This window comes from Symphalangus syndactylus, chromosome 18, assembly GCF_028878055.3.
Source record: "Symphalangus syndactylus isolate Jambi chromosome 18, NHGRI_mSymSyn1-v2.1_pri, whole genome shotgun sequence".
NCBI classification, from domain to species: domain Eukaryota; kingdom Metazoa; phylum Chordata; class Mammalia; order Primates; family Hylobatidae; genus Symphalangus; species Symphalangus syndactylus.
In genome coordinates this window covers 82,127,119-82,142,386 of record NC_072440.2, presented here as the reverse complement: position 1 = coordinate 82,142,386, position 15,268 = coordinate 82,127,119, and positions in this window count along the sequence as shown.

Sequence of the window (15,268 nt, the reverse complement as noted above, 5' to 3'; positions counted from 1 at the left end):
AGACTCAAAGTGTGAAAAAAGGCCCTTTGTAGGCTACTGATGTTCTTGCTTAGAATGGGTGTTTAATAACTCCTTCTCCTCCAATGTTAAACTTCAAGAAACTAGTATTCATTACTAAGGGAAAGGCTTCACTGAAAGCCAAGGCCACATCTAGTTTCATGTTTGAATTCCTGTCACTGAGCACAGAGGAAGAGAAGGTGCTCAAAAGTGTGTTGAATGCACAAATGAACGAGTATGGAAGAGGAGTTGGCAGGGGCCTCGCGTGTTCCTTCCCCTCTCCTAGTGATTCTTCCTCGTGTAGGAGGCTCTGTTAACAGGGCTCTCCCTTAGTAGGCCACTCCAGCCTCTCCCCACCGCTCCCTGACTGGACCCTGGGAATTATGGAGTGACCCATCTGAGTACCGCTTTTGGAAGAAGAGCTTGAATAGAGGCAGCCCAGCCCTTTCTTCTCCTCTCTCTCTTCAAAGTGAGCTGCCCACAGGGTGTATGCATTTTCTCAGTTGCCATGTTTCCTCTTGGAACCTGACTGATACAGAAAATGCATACACCCTGTATGCACTCCTCAGTTGACAGAACACAACTTGGCTCTAGGTTGTCCTTGCCTCTATCATACCCTCCAAATGCACCTTGGCCCATGGGGTGAGGTCTCTACTGCACAGACTCCTAACTCTGTTGGGGTCCTAAAGGAATATCAATCTCAGGTCTAGAGGCAGAGTGGATGGTGGGGGAGGGCATATCCAGCCTCCAACAGGTGCCAGCACCTGTGGGACAGGATGAACAGATGTAAAGTTCAGCCTTTCCCTAAGACCATAGCTGTATTCTCCTATATCAGTTATAGCATTAATAACAGCAATATTTTGGTTCCCATCAATTCTTTTATATCTTAAAATTCAATTGGTCCAACCTCCAATATTATGGAAGAAGAATTTCATAATTTTAGTGGAACAGAATAGACTGAAGTAAAGAGGCCTGAGTCCTGAATGGTATTCCACTTACCAGCTGTGCAAATTGAGGGTTTTACTTCACTTCTCTGAGACTCAGTATGTTCACTGTTGAAAGCATTGATCTAGATGACTTCCAAGATCCCTTCCATGATTCTGAGCATCTGGGATTTGCAGGGGCATCTGCCTCTAGGGAGCACCCCCTAGCCCACCTGATCTGGGCCAGATGCCTCTTCTTTGTGCAGCTGGAAGCTTGCTCTTTCCTCCCTGACAGCACTTGCTACGCTGTTCATATTGTCTGAATCCTCAGCCAGTCAGTTGGCAACATCGGGATGGAACCATGACTGTTTGATTCCCTGCTGTATTCCCGGCACCTGGTACATCTCATAGCAGGTACTTAATTGGCTGAATTCACAATTGTGATATGATTCAGGGGCCAGAGGCCCCCGAGGCACAGTGAGCCATCCTTTCCCTGTGCAGTGGGAAAAGAAAAGCCTCACAGTGGCCGATCTAGCCATGACTCTCACACCATATACCCCGAGGAATCTGGAAAGTAGATCCCATGCAAGGCCTGGATTTTAAACCTATTTCTGAAGGGGAAAATATCTTCCAATATTGTTTTTCAGATTAATTTGCCAGTGTTAGGGAAACAGCAAGCCATCTTTAGGGGAGAGATGACCATTTGTCCCATTGGTTCATTTATATTTATAGGCATCTAGTTTGAGACTATTGCTGTGTCTGTTCTCAGATTCTCAGTGAGGCTTTTAGCCATTTGGAAAGCACAATAAACTCCTCTCCATTTCCATCTGCACAAGCCCATACTGTAGTTATTCCCCTCTACAAGCCCTACCTGCCATCATGACACTTCCCTACCCTGGGATTGGAGGAAATGAGCAAATCAACTCTGAGCACGCTTCAGGTGGCTCTGTGACCTTGCATTCTTCCCAGTGACCTTTCTCATGTTACTCTCTGTATGGGCAACTCTAGCCATTATATTAGCAACACACAATTACACCTTCAAGGTACATTCAAGTTCAGGCACTGCCAGGACATAAATACCTTAATGAGGTGACAGCCATGCAAAACCTCTGAGTGATGTAAATCAGGGCTCTGAGAGATTGCAAAGACACATTGGCAGGTTCATGCCCAAGCACAAAGAAAGAAGAAAGCAGAAAGAGAGAAAGGGAGGCAGGGAGGCAGAGAAGGAAGGAGGGAGGGAGATGAGAGGAAGGAAGGAAGAAAGGAGCATTCTATGGTAATGCTAGTGGTAGCACACAGCACAATGTTTTTGAAGTGATTTCTAATGCTTCCATCAAACACTTGCATCCTCATCCTGACTTTCTTGATTTCTCTCCTGGTTAAATCCCTGCTGGCACACCCAGGATTCAGTACTCACATTCAGCAAGCACTCCTCAGTTGACAGAACACAACTTGGCTCTAAGTTGTCCTTGCCTCTATCATACCCTCCAAATGCACCTTGGCCCATGGGGTGAGGTCTCTACTGCACAGACTCCTAACTCTGTTGGGGTCCTAAAGGAATATCAATCTCAGGTCTAGAGGCAGAGTGGATGGTGGGGGAGGGCATATCCAGCCTCCAACAGCAGCCAGGAAAGGGGACTCCGGTGCTGTTGCTCTGGCCGATAGGTGACAGAAAGACTTTTTCATCCCTGAACCTGCTCACTCAAATGCAAACAGTGTTTGGTTCAGTTCTATACTAACTGCAGAACTGAAGCACTCAAGGGCCCTGTTCCATCATGTAGGGCCATGACTAATGCTAGATACTGAGAAAAATGGTGAGAGATAGAATCCAGAGTCAGAGGTCAACATAAAAGGAAATGACAAGTAGCAGACCTATGGAGATGCAATCAGCCTGGCTTCGCCTCCCTGGACTGCTGTTTCCGCTAAGGGTTGCATGGCTGTTCTGTGGGCATGTATGCACCTGTCTTAAAGGCATAGCTGTCTGAGTGATGCCCAACATCCCCAGGCCTGGTTATTCCACTCCCAACAGCCCCTCCACCTCGCAAGGGCTTCATGCGGTTGTTCCCACAATGGTGGGAATAGAATGAGCAGTAGTTTTTATCCACCTTGCCCCAGGAATAGGAGGGGCCCAGTGCAGTGCTGCCTAACAGAAACACAATGTGAGCCACATATGTAACTTTAAGTTTTCTAGCATCTATGTTAAAAAATGTAAAAACAACAGATAAAATTAATTTTAATATTAAACCCAACATGTTCAAAATATCATGATTTCACGTAAGCAATGTAAACAATTATTATAATATTTTACATTCTTTTTTCCATAGCAAGGGCTTTGGAACCCTGTGTACAGTTAATATTCATAGCACATGGCAATCAGAATAGCCACATTTCAATTGCTCAGAAGTCACATGTGGCCAGGCACAGTGACTCACACCTGTAATCTCAGCACTTTGGGAGGCCGAGGTGGGCAGATCACGAGGTCAGGAGATCGAGACCATCCTGGCCAACATGGAGAAACCCCATCTCTACTAAAAATACAAAAATTAGCTGGGCGTGGTGGCACGCCCCTGTAGTCCCAGCTACTCAGGAGGCTGAGGCAGGAGAATCGCTTGAACCTAGGAGGCGGAGGTTGCAGTGAGCCGAGATCACGCCACTGCACCCCAGACTGGTGACAGAGCAAGACTCCGTATTCAAAAAAAAAAAAAAAAAAAAGTCATAGGTGCCCAGTGGCTTCTATATGAGGTTGCCTAGTTCTGGTAGGATTCCCAGAAGGCCACACTCTCCCCAGTCATTCTAGAGATGCCTGCCTCAGTTATATGAACCAGTAAGGACAAAGGGGCTCTGGGATCATCAGAAACAAAGCATGTGGGCCAAGGAGCCAGGAGCAGCAAGCAAGGACATGTCAGTCTGACCCCAGATAAGGGAATACTTCCAACTCAGCACAGAAGCTCATACGCTCCGTCAGGAGCTCTCCTGTCTAAATGCACCAGCCTTTCCTTCCCATAATGAAACCATGTCTCAATCTCTGCAGTGCCCCCAGAAAAGAGACAAACAGGAAGTTGAGCCCAAATTGCGCTTGTTTTTTCCCTTATCCAAACCAAAAAGAAGGAAGGGCCTATAGCCCTCACAGATCAGAGAAAGGAGTATATAAATAAAAAACACATGGCCACCATAATATCTGGCCCTTCCAGCATCCTGTTTACCTGCAAAACTCAGATTCCATTGACACCCTGGAGAGGAGAGTGACTTTCCCCCTTTATAGGCCATACTCTGCATCCTCATCAACCCCACCTCTGCACCCAGCTGTCCCAGTAACACCTAGGACCGCACCTGCATTACTTAATCTTATGTATTAACATATATCTTTCCCTCTACTAATGTGTTAGCTCCTTGAGAGTAGGGTTCAGGGCTTATTTATTTCTGCATCCCTGGCACCTGACGCAGACTAGCTTTGAAGATAGAGAGTAAAAAAAGAAACAGGTGATAGAGAACAAACACAAACTCTGAGTTGGCCAGCCTTAGAATCACAAATTTGCTGTATTTTTTTGAATAGCGCATAATCTTGGGGAGTGGGGGGGACCTTTCTATGCCTCGATTTCCTCATCCGTAAAATGAAAACAATGATTCCTATCTCTTAGGGTTAATGTGAAGATTTGGTGTAGAACACACTTAGAGCACTTTAACTCAATTCACAACATATGGTGGGGATTCAGGAAAAGTGGGTTTGTTCCTGGACCAAACTGAGGGTCAGGCTGCTTATTCTCGTGGCCCAACAACAAGATGCAGATGAACTGGGAAAGAAGAGTTTATTTCTGTAACCTGGTACAGGGAGAAGGCCTGGAAAACATTGCCAGACCACCTCAAAATTACAAAGTTTTCCAGAGCTTGCATACTTTCTATGTGTCTATGTGCAAGTGTGCATTCATCTAAAGACATAAGTGATTAACCTCTTCTAATCTATAACTAAGGTCTGAGTTTTAAAGACCTTCCTCTGGAGCCTCAGTAAATTTACTTAAGCTAAATGAGTCCAGGTGCTGGGAATGATTACCCTTATCTTGTCTCTTGCTAAATCATGGAAGTTTGGGGAGTTCCTTTAGACCCCTAGTAAAACTTGCTTTATCCTCAATGGGTCATGTTAAGATTTCCTTCGTTATCTTGTCATGCTTCAAGTCCCAGGAAAGGCCTAGGCTCTTGGTGGGTTTTTGCTACATTCTAGCCTTTGTAAAAGGGCACTGGCCCTTTCAGCCTTTTTTGAGATGGAGTCTCACTCTGTCGCCCAGGCTGGAGTGCAGTGGCATGATCTCGGCTCACTGCAACCTCCGACTCCCTGGTTCAAGGGATTCTCCTGCCTCAGCCTCCTGAGTAGGTGGGACTACAGGTGCACACCACCATGCCCAGCTAATTTTTTGTATTTTTAGTAGAGATAGGGTTTCACCGTGTTAGCCAGGATGGTCTTGATCTCCTGACCTTGTGATCCGCCCGCCTCGGCCTCCCAAAGTGCTGGGATTACAGGTGTGAGCCACTGCGCCCCACCTCAGCCTTTAATATTTAACTTAACCACTCTCAGTGCTGAAAAAGTTGTTACGGAGGCCTGCCCTTTCAGCTGTTAGTGAGACCTGGCCTGCCACAGGTTCACCTTTTGCTCGAGCTGGAGCAGATAGAGAAAAACAACAGGTGATAGGAACTGGGCTGAGTCGAACGTCAGCCTTCATCTGGCTATGTACAGGCTGTCAGCAAGAGTACAAGTCTTGGCCAAATGCAGTGGCCCATGTCTGTAATTCCAGCACTTTGGGAGATGGGGGCGGGAGGATTGCTTGAGCCCAGGAGTTTGAAACCAGCCTGAATAACACAGTGAGACCTTGTCCTTACAAAAAATAAACAAAATTAGCCAGACACGGTGGCACATGCCTGTAGTCCCAGGTACTTGGGAGGCTGAGGTGGGAGGATTTCTTGAGCCCAGGAAGTGGAGGCTGCCATGAGCCGCCACTGTACTCCAGTCTCCGGGTGACACAGCAAGACCCTGTCTCAGAAAACAAAAAGAGTACAAGTCTTTTCAGTCCCTTACATTAAGGCTGTTTTGACCCTTAGTCTAATGTTATCCTAGCCAAAGGGGCAAGTAGCAAGAGACGTCCTCCCAATCTGTGCCTTGATTTAGAAAGCACCTCACAGTTTGTGAAATAAATGGTAATGTATTCAAAGGGTATCAGATGACAGTATTACTTCCTTGCACTGGCTGGCTGTATTGTTTTCTTGATTTCATTTCTCGATGCATGTTAATTGGCCTGCTTGTCTCTCTTGCTCCATTTCACTCTGTGTGTCTTATCTCTAGATATGCAGTTCTCTCATACTCCCCAGTTGTCTATCTTTATGTGATTTTCTGTCTTTCTATCTCTCCCTGTCAAAAAGCCTCTTTTTTCTGTTTTTCTTTACTGTTTTTCTCTCTCTAGCCCATGTTTTCTTTTTCTTATTTGGGCATTATATGTAAATGAATGTATACTTTAAAATTGTTTTGTGTAGTTCTTATGATAAATTTTTAAAATGGAATGCTTTATATTTTTCTTCCATTTGAAAAAAAAGACACTGCTAAAGAAAATCCCATCAAGTTATTTTTCAATATGTTTCTCTTGATTTTTATTTTCAGCATATCAGTATCTCTCAGTAATGGTGATTAGAAAAATAATAGCAAACATTTGTACAGCACTTACTACATGCCAAACACTTTTCAAAGCATATATTTCTCCTGTGAACTAGAAAACAACCCAACAAAAATGAAATAGGTACTATTATTATCCCCATTTTACAGAAGAGAAAGCTGGAATGTCTGAATAGCCTATGAACCATCACTTTCCCCCTTTCCCTGGGAACTGCCCCTTCTCATGTGAGCCCACAAATGGACCCTCAGTTATATTGGTTGAGCAAATCCAGCCCTTAGCCATAGCTGATTTGACCAGAAGAGGACACCTGAATTAGATTGGGGCACTCAGACCTTCTGCTCCAAGGCTTACACTCTGAGAGATGCCAGTCAATTTCTGTGTGTAGCAGGGCTCATACTGCATACATGCATGAGCTATGAGGTGGCCATATTCTACCACAGGGACCAGAGAGGGAGAGACAGCAGATAAGCAGAGAAATAGAAGAACAGAGACATGCAAAGGAGAAGAGATGGGGGCAGGAGACAGAGCTCGGCCAGCTTCCTCCTCCCAGTGCCTGCACTTAGTGAGGGAGCTGCTTCCCTGTCCTTGGGGACCACCAAACAAGCATGCCCCTGTGTCCTTCCAGTCATTTCCCCTTTTCGTCAACTTTTTCAAAGGAGTTTCTGTTACTGGCTACCAGGGACTTGCCTAACATATATATTTACCTGTAACGGAACCGTGACTGTCCTCCCAGTCAAATCCTTTGGTGCTTCCTACCACTCAGCATCTCATGCTGCTGTTGTCCTGCATGCTCCCCTTGCAAGCCTAATAAATAGCCACACTCTTCGGTTTCTTCAGATGGCTTGTCTCTGAAATATGCCAACCTGTCCTCTGAGGATCCTTCTCAGTGCCACTCTTTTCTGTCCATGTCAAGAGCCCAGATCCATACTCTAAACTGGAAGCATCTAGGCTGGGATGCCTCTCTTTATGAAGCTCTCTTCCTCCAGTCCCTCTGGACAGACGGGGAAGCCAAAGGAGTGAGATGTAGTGTAAAAAACTGTACATCACTCTTTTGAGAACTATACATGAGAAAAGAAGAGGAAGATGGAATAGCACCTGGGAAGATGTATAGCATCACAAAAGGTTGTCTCTTAAGAATGGGGATATATTTCCAGATGACACGTTTAGCCATCATCTGCATATGGCAATCCTCATTTAGAGACCTTGGAGCCAGACTGCCTCTCAAATCACATAAAAACAGAATTTTCTCTCTTTTTCTAAGTATAAGCCTTCCCTCTTTTAAAATTTGCCTGAGGCATCCCACTCACTAGCCCCCTCCTTAGCCACAACCACTTTTGCCCTGTGGTATGTAGTCTTTGGAGCTCATCATCCCTGTGTTTACTTCTACCTCATGGAAAAAACATCTGGTAACATCAGCGAACATGGTAGAGGAAAGACGTCTAAAACTCCTCTCCTCCATAAAATCAACTAAAACACTGGCAAAAATGATCAGAATCAACTTTTCCAGAACTCTGAGATTTAATCAAAGACTTGATACAAACCAGGGAACATTTATTCAAGGCAAAAAGCTGAATCTCAGTTAAAAAAAAAAAAAAAAACAAAACAGACAAACAGTGAGCACTGTGGCATTTAACTTGTCCTAATCCCCATCCCTACCCCAGCTCCAAAGTAGCCTTGAAAATCAACAGGTTACAATCAACGTGAAAAGCAGCATCCTGGCTGCCACTGGCAGGGGCAGAACAGGGCTAGAGCACCTTCAAAGCCTCATTCCCACAGAATTCCCACTAACTGGCCTCTCTGGTGGTCCCTAGAAGATCTCACTTACAGGGTTGTGTTTATTTGACATAACTGGGAACTTGCCCAGTGGGAACAGCCTAGCAATTGTTAAACATCACAGTGCTTAAGGAGGTGGGCAAAAGTTGAGGCAAACAAAAGACTAATTAAAAAGCTTAAAAAGAAAAACTGGAGAATGAGAGTTGTCCACAGGCAGCTTCAAAAACCTCAGACATATTCTTGAGAATCTAGATCGCCAATTGCATGAATATGGGGGACACACACCCAGGAAAGACCTGAGAAGAACCTAAGATCTCACTGTTGGCTGACATTGAAGTTCTGGGCAAAGGGGAAGCAAAGGCTTAGGCAGAATTATCAATGGCCTGGTTGAGGGTTGAAGGAATACCCCAAAACACAAAGAACGCCTCAGCAATGACTGGGAGACTTTCCAGGCATTTAAGGATATCTCTGCCAATCACTAGTAAGCAATAACCTAACTGAGCCGAAACTTCAATGATCATGCATGACAAAGAATATGGCCTTGAGAGAGTTCAGAAAGTCACGAAACTAATAACAACAAACAGCAAAAATAAACTCTGGGGAGAAGGGAAAATATGATTTCTAGAGTTGCCACATTATATTATTTAAAATGCCCAGTTGCCAATAAAAATTATAGACATGCAAAGAAACAAGAAAGCATAGCAAATGTACAGTAATAAAAAGTCAATCAGTAGAAACTGTCCCTGAGGAAGTCTAAACATTGCACTTATTAAACAAAAGCTTTAAGATACTATTTTAAATATGTTCAAAAAACTAAAAGAAAGCATATTTAAAGAACTTAAGGAAAGTATGAGAATGATGTCATACCAAATAGAACAGAAAAACTGTTAAAAGGACTAGATAGGATTTCTGGGAGCTGAAAAGTATAATACTTGAAATGAAAATATTCTCTAGAAGGGCCCAGCTACAAATCTGAGTAGACAAAAGAATCAGTGAACTTGAAAATTGTTCACCAAACTATCAGTGAACAAAACTGAGAGAACTTGTTGCTAGCCGACCTGTCTGAAATACTCAAGTGAGTCCTTCAGGATGAAAAGACACTAGAGCAGAACTCAAATACACATGAAGATGCAAAGAGTATTAAAGGACACTACATAGGTAAATATAAAAGAAAACATAAATGAGTTTTATTTGTAACTTGTTTAAGAGACAATTGCATTGCATAAAACAGTAATTATATGTCTGTGTCAATGGGCATACAATATATAAAAACATATTTTGTATTATAAAACATTACAAAGAAGGAGGGAATGGAGCTATACAAGAGCGAAGTTTTATCTACTATTGAAAGAAAACTGGGGCCGGGAGTGGTGGCTCACATCTGTAATTCTAGCAGTTTGGGAGGCCGAGGCAGTTGGATCACCTGAAGTCAGGAATTTGAGACCAGCCTGGCCAATGTAGTAAAACCCCATCTCTACTAAAAATACAAAAATTAGCTGGACATGGTGGTGGGCACCTGTAATCCCAGCTACTCGGAAGGCTGAGGCAAGAGAATCACTTGAACCTGGGAGGCTGAGGTTGCACTGAGCTGAGATTGTGCCATTGCACTCCATCCTGAGTGACAGGAGTGAAACTCTGTCTCAAAAAAAAAAAAAAAGAAAAAAGAAAATTGGCATTAATCTGAACTAAACTGTTGTAAATTAAGATGTTAATTAAAATCTCCAGGGTGATCATTAAGAAAATAACTCAAAAAAATTGTAATAAAAATGACAAAGAAATTAAAATAGTGCATTAGACAATATCTATTTAACAAAGAAGGTAGTAATGGAAAAATATAGATACAAAAATGACATAAGACATATAAGAAAACACAAAGCAAAATGACAGGTATAAATCCTACCTTACCAGTAATTATGTTAAATTATAAATGGAATAAACATCTCAATTATTAAAGGGGTATTTTGGCAGAATGGATACAATAAGATAACCCAATTATATACTTTCTTTAGGTGACATACTTTAGGTTCAAAGATACAAATAGGTTGAAAGAAAAAGGATGAAAAAATATACACCATGAAAACAGTAGCCAGAAGAGAACTTAAGGGCTATACTAATATTAGAAAAATAGACTTTAAAACAAAAATTGTTACTGGAGACAAAGAATGACATTTGGGCATTCAGCATGGTGGCTCACGCCTGTGATCCCAACACAGGCATAGGGTGCCACACATCTATAGTCCTAGCTACTCAAAAGGCTGAGACAGGAGAATAGCTTGAACCCAGGAGTTCAAGGCTGCAGTGAGCCATGATTGTGCCACTGCACTCCAGCATAGGCAAAAAAGCAGACCCTATTTCTAAAAAAAAAAAATTAAAATTAAAAACATTTTTTAAAGAATGACATTTCACAATGATAAAATGACAAACCCATCATGATGATATAATAATTACAAACATATATGCACCTAACAACAGAGCCTCAAAATACATGAAGCAAAAGCTGACAGATTGAAGAGTAAAATCATCAATACGAAAATAATATTTGGAGGCTTCAATATCCCACTTTCAATTATGAACAGAACAACTACACAGAAGGTCAATGAGGAAATAAAAGATTGAATAACACTTCAAACCAATTCAACAAAGAAGACATCTAAAGAACAGTATCCAACAACAGCAGAATTTGTATTTTTCTCAAATGTGCATGGAACATTCTCTAGTATGGATGATATGTTAGACCATAAAACAGTCCTAAATGAATTCAAGTGATTAAAATCACACAGTGTGTTCTCTGATGACATGGAATGAAATTAGAAAATAATTAAAGAAGTCAATTTGGGGAATTTATAATTATGTGGAAATTTTTAAAACATACTTCTAAGTGACCAGTGAGTCAAAGAAGAAATTACAAGAAATGCAGGAAAATACTTTGAGATAGATGAAAACAAAAACACAACATACCAAAACATATGAGGTGCAGCTAAAGCAGTGCTTAGAAGGAATTTTACAGCTTTGAACTATCTACATTAAAATAAAGGAGAAAGCTCTCAAGTCAGTAATCTTCTACCTCAAGAAACTGAAAAAAGATGAGTAAAAACCCAAAGCAAGAAGAAGGAAGACAATAATGGAATTAGAGCAGAAATAAATGAAATAGAAAATAGAAAAACAACAGAAATTTTAAAAATTGGTCATTTGAAAAGATCAATAAAACTGACAAACCTTTAGCCTGAATGACCAGAAAAAAAAAAAAAGAGAAGATTAAAATTACTAAAAGAAAGAAAGAAAGATGGGACATTACTACCAACCATACATAAATGGAAAAACATTATAATACTATGAAAAAAGTATGTCCACAAATTAGATTACCTAGATAAAATGGACAAATTCCTAGAAACACATAACCTACTGACTTAAAAGGAAACAAAATCTGAATAGACCTATAACAAGTAAATAAACTGAATTTAGTAATAAAAAAAATCTTCCCACAGCCAGGCACAGTGGCTCAGGCCTGTAATCCCAGCATTTTGGGAGGCCAAGGTGGGTGGATCACCTGAGGTCAGGAGTTCGAGACCAGCCCAGCTAACATGGCAAAACCCCATCTCCACTAAAAATACAAAAATTAGCCAGGCATGGTGGTGTGCACCTGTAATCCCAGCTACTCAGAAGGCTGAGACAGGAGAATCGCTTCAACCCAGAAAACAGAGGTTGCAGTGAGCCAAGATTGCGCCACTGTACTCCAGCCTGGGTGACAGAGCAAGACTCTGTCTCAAAAAAAGAAAAAAAAAAAGAAAGAAAGAAAGGTTAGGAGCAGATGATTCCACTGGTGAATTCTGTCAATCATGTATACATACCCAAAATCTCCTTAAGCTGATAAGCAACTTCAGCAAAGTCTCAGGATACAAAATCAATGTGCAAAAATCACAAGCATTCTTATACACCAATAATAGACAAACAGAGAGCAAAATCATGAGTGAACTCCCATTCACAATTGCTTCAAAGAGAATAAAATACCTAGGAATCCAACTTACAATGGATGTGAAGGACCTCTTCAAGGAGAACTACAAACCACTGCTCAATGAAATAAAAGAGGATACAAACAAATGGAAGAACATTCCATGCTCGTGGGTAGGAAGAATGAATATCATGAAAATGGCCATACTGCCCAAGGTAATTTAAAGATTCAATGCCATCCCCATCAAGCTACCACTGACTTTCTTCACAGAATTGGAAAAAATTACTTTAAAGTTCATGGAACTTTAAAGTTCATGGAACCAAAAAAGAGCCCGCATCGCCAAGTCAATCCTAAGCCAAAAGAGCAAAGCTGGAGGCATCACGCTATCTGACTTCAAACTATACTACAAGGCTATAGTAACCAAAACAGCATGGTATTGGTACCAAAACAGAGATATAGACCAATGGAACAGAACACAGCCCTCAGAAATAATGCCACATATCTACAACTATCTGATCTTTGACAAACCTGACAAAAAACAAGCAATGGGGAAAGGATTCCCTATTTAATAAATGGTGCTGGGAAAACTGGCTAGCCATATGTAGAAAGCTGAAACTGGATCCCTTCCTTACACCTTATATAAAAATTAATTCAAGATGGATTAAAGACTTAAATGTTAGACCTAAAACCATAAAAACCCTAGAAGAAAATCTAGGCAATACCATTCAGGACATAGGCGTGGGCAAGGGCTTCATGTCTAAAACACCAAAAGCAATGGCAACAAAAGCCAAAATTGACAAATGGGATCTAATTAAACTAAAGAGCTTCTGCATGGCAAAAGAAACTACCATCAGAGTGAATAGGCAACCTACAGAATGGGAAAAAAATTTTGCAATCTACTCATTTGACAAAGGGCTAATATCAGAATCTACAAAGAACTCAAACAAATTTACAAGAAAGAAAAACCCCATCAACAAGTGGGTGAACGATATGAACAGACACTTCTCAAAAGAAGACATTTATGCAGCCAAAAGACACATGAAAAAATGCTCATCATCACTGGCCATCAGAGAAATGCAAATCAAAACCACAATGAGATACCATCTCACACCAGTTAGAATGGCTATCATTAAAAAGTCAGGAAACAACAGGTGCTGGAGAGGATGTGGAGAAATAGGAACACTTTTACACTGCTGGTGGGATGGTAAACTAGTTCAACCATTGTGGAAGTCGGTGTGGCAATTCCTCAGGGATTTAGAACTAGAAATACCATTTGACCCAGCCATCCCATTACTGGGTATATACCCAAAGGACTATAAATCATGCTGCTATAAAGACACATGCACACGTATGTTTATTGCGGCACTATTCACAATAGCAAAGAGTTGGAACCAACCCAAATGTCCAACAACGATAGACTGGATTAAGAAAATGTGGCACATATACACCATGGAATATTATGCAGCCATAAAAAATGATGAGTTCGTGTCCTTTGTAGGGACATGGATGAAACTGGAAAACATCATTCTCAGTAAACTATCGCAAGGACAAAAAACCAAACACCGCATGTTCTCACTCATAGGTGGGAATTGAACAATGAGAACTCATGGACACAGGAAGGGGAACATCACGCTCCGGGGACTGTTGTGGGGTGGGGGGAGGGGGGAGGGACAGCATTAGGAGATACACCTAATGCTAAATGACGAATTAATGGGTTCAGGAAATCAACATGGCACATGGATACATATGTAACAAACCTGCACATTGTGCACATGTACCCTAAAACCCTAAAGTATAATAAAAAAAAAAATTTAAAAAAAAAAAAAAAAAAAAAAAAAGAAAATGTGGCACATATACATCATGGAATACTATGCAGCCATAAAAAAGGATGAGTTCATGTCCTTTGTAGGGACGTGGATGAAGCTGGAAACCATCATTCTGAGCAAACTATCACAAGGACAAAAAACCAAACACCGCATGTTCTCACTCATAGGTGGGAATTGAACAGTGAGAACACATGGACACAGGAAGGAAAACATCACACACCAGGGCCTGTTGTGGGGTGGGGGGAAGGGGGAGGGATGGCATTAGGAGATATACCTAATGTAAATGACAAGTTAATGGGTGTAGCACACCAACATGTCACATGTATACATATGTAACAAACTTGCACATTATGCACATGTACCCTAAAACTTAAAGTATAATAAAAAATAAAAATCATGTATACATAAATTAAAGTAATTCTTCACAAACTTTTCCAAAAAGTTGAATAAAATGAAATACTCCTCAACTTATTCTATAAAGCCAGTATTACCCTGATTTACCCTGATACCAAAGCTAGACAAAGAAATCACAAGAAAACTAGAAAACAATCTGTCTTATATAGCTGTCAAAATCCTCAACAAAATACTAAAAAGCCAAATCTAACAACATATTTTTTTAAAAAAAAAATTAAATACCATGTTATCTATCCCTGGATGTTAGGTTGAGTCAACACATGTAAATCAATCAATGTAATAATCTGTATTAATATAATAGAAGACAACCACAGGATTATCTCAATAGATGCAGAAAAAGCACTTGACAAAATCCAACACTTTTCATGGTAAAATCTCTCAACATCACTATTCCCTCCTAGGAATGGAAGGAGACTTCTTCAGCCTGACAAAGGGCACCTATGAAAAAGCCACAGCTAACATCAAACTTAATGGTGAAAGACTGAAGACCTTACCCCTAATATCAGGAACACTGGAAAAAATGCTCACACTTGCCACCTGTATTCAACATTGTAGTAAAAGTTCTAGCCACAGAAATTAGCAATAATAATGAAGGCATCCAGACTGGAAAGAAAAAAGAAAAACTCTTCACAGATAATATAATCACACATATTTTAAAAATCTGAAGAAATACACGCACACATACTACTAATACTAATAAAGAGGGTTCAGCAAGGTTGCAGGATAAAAAAG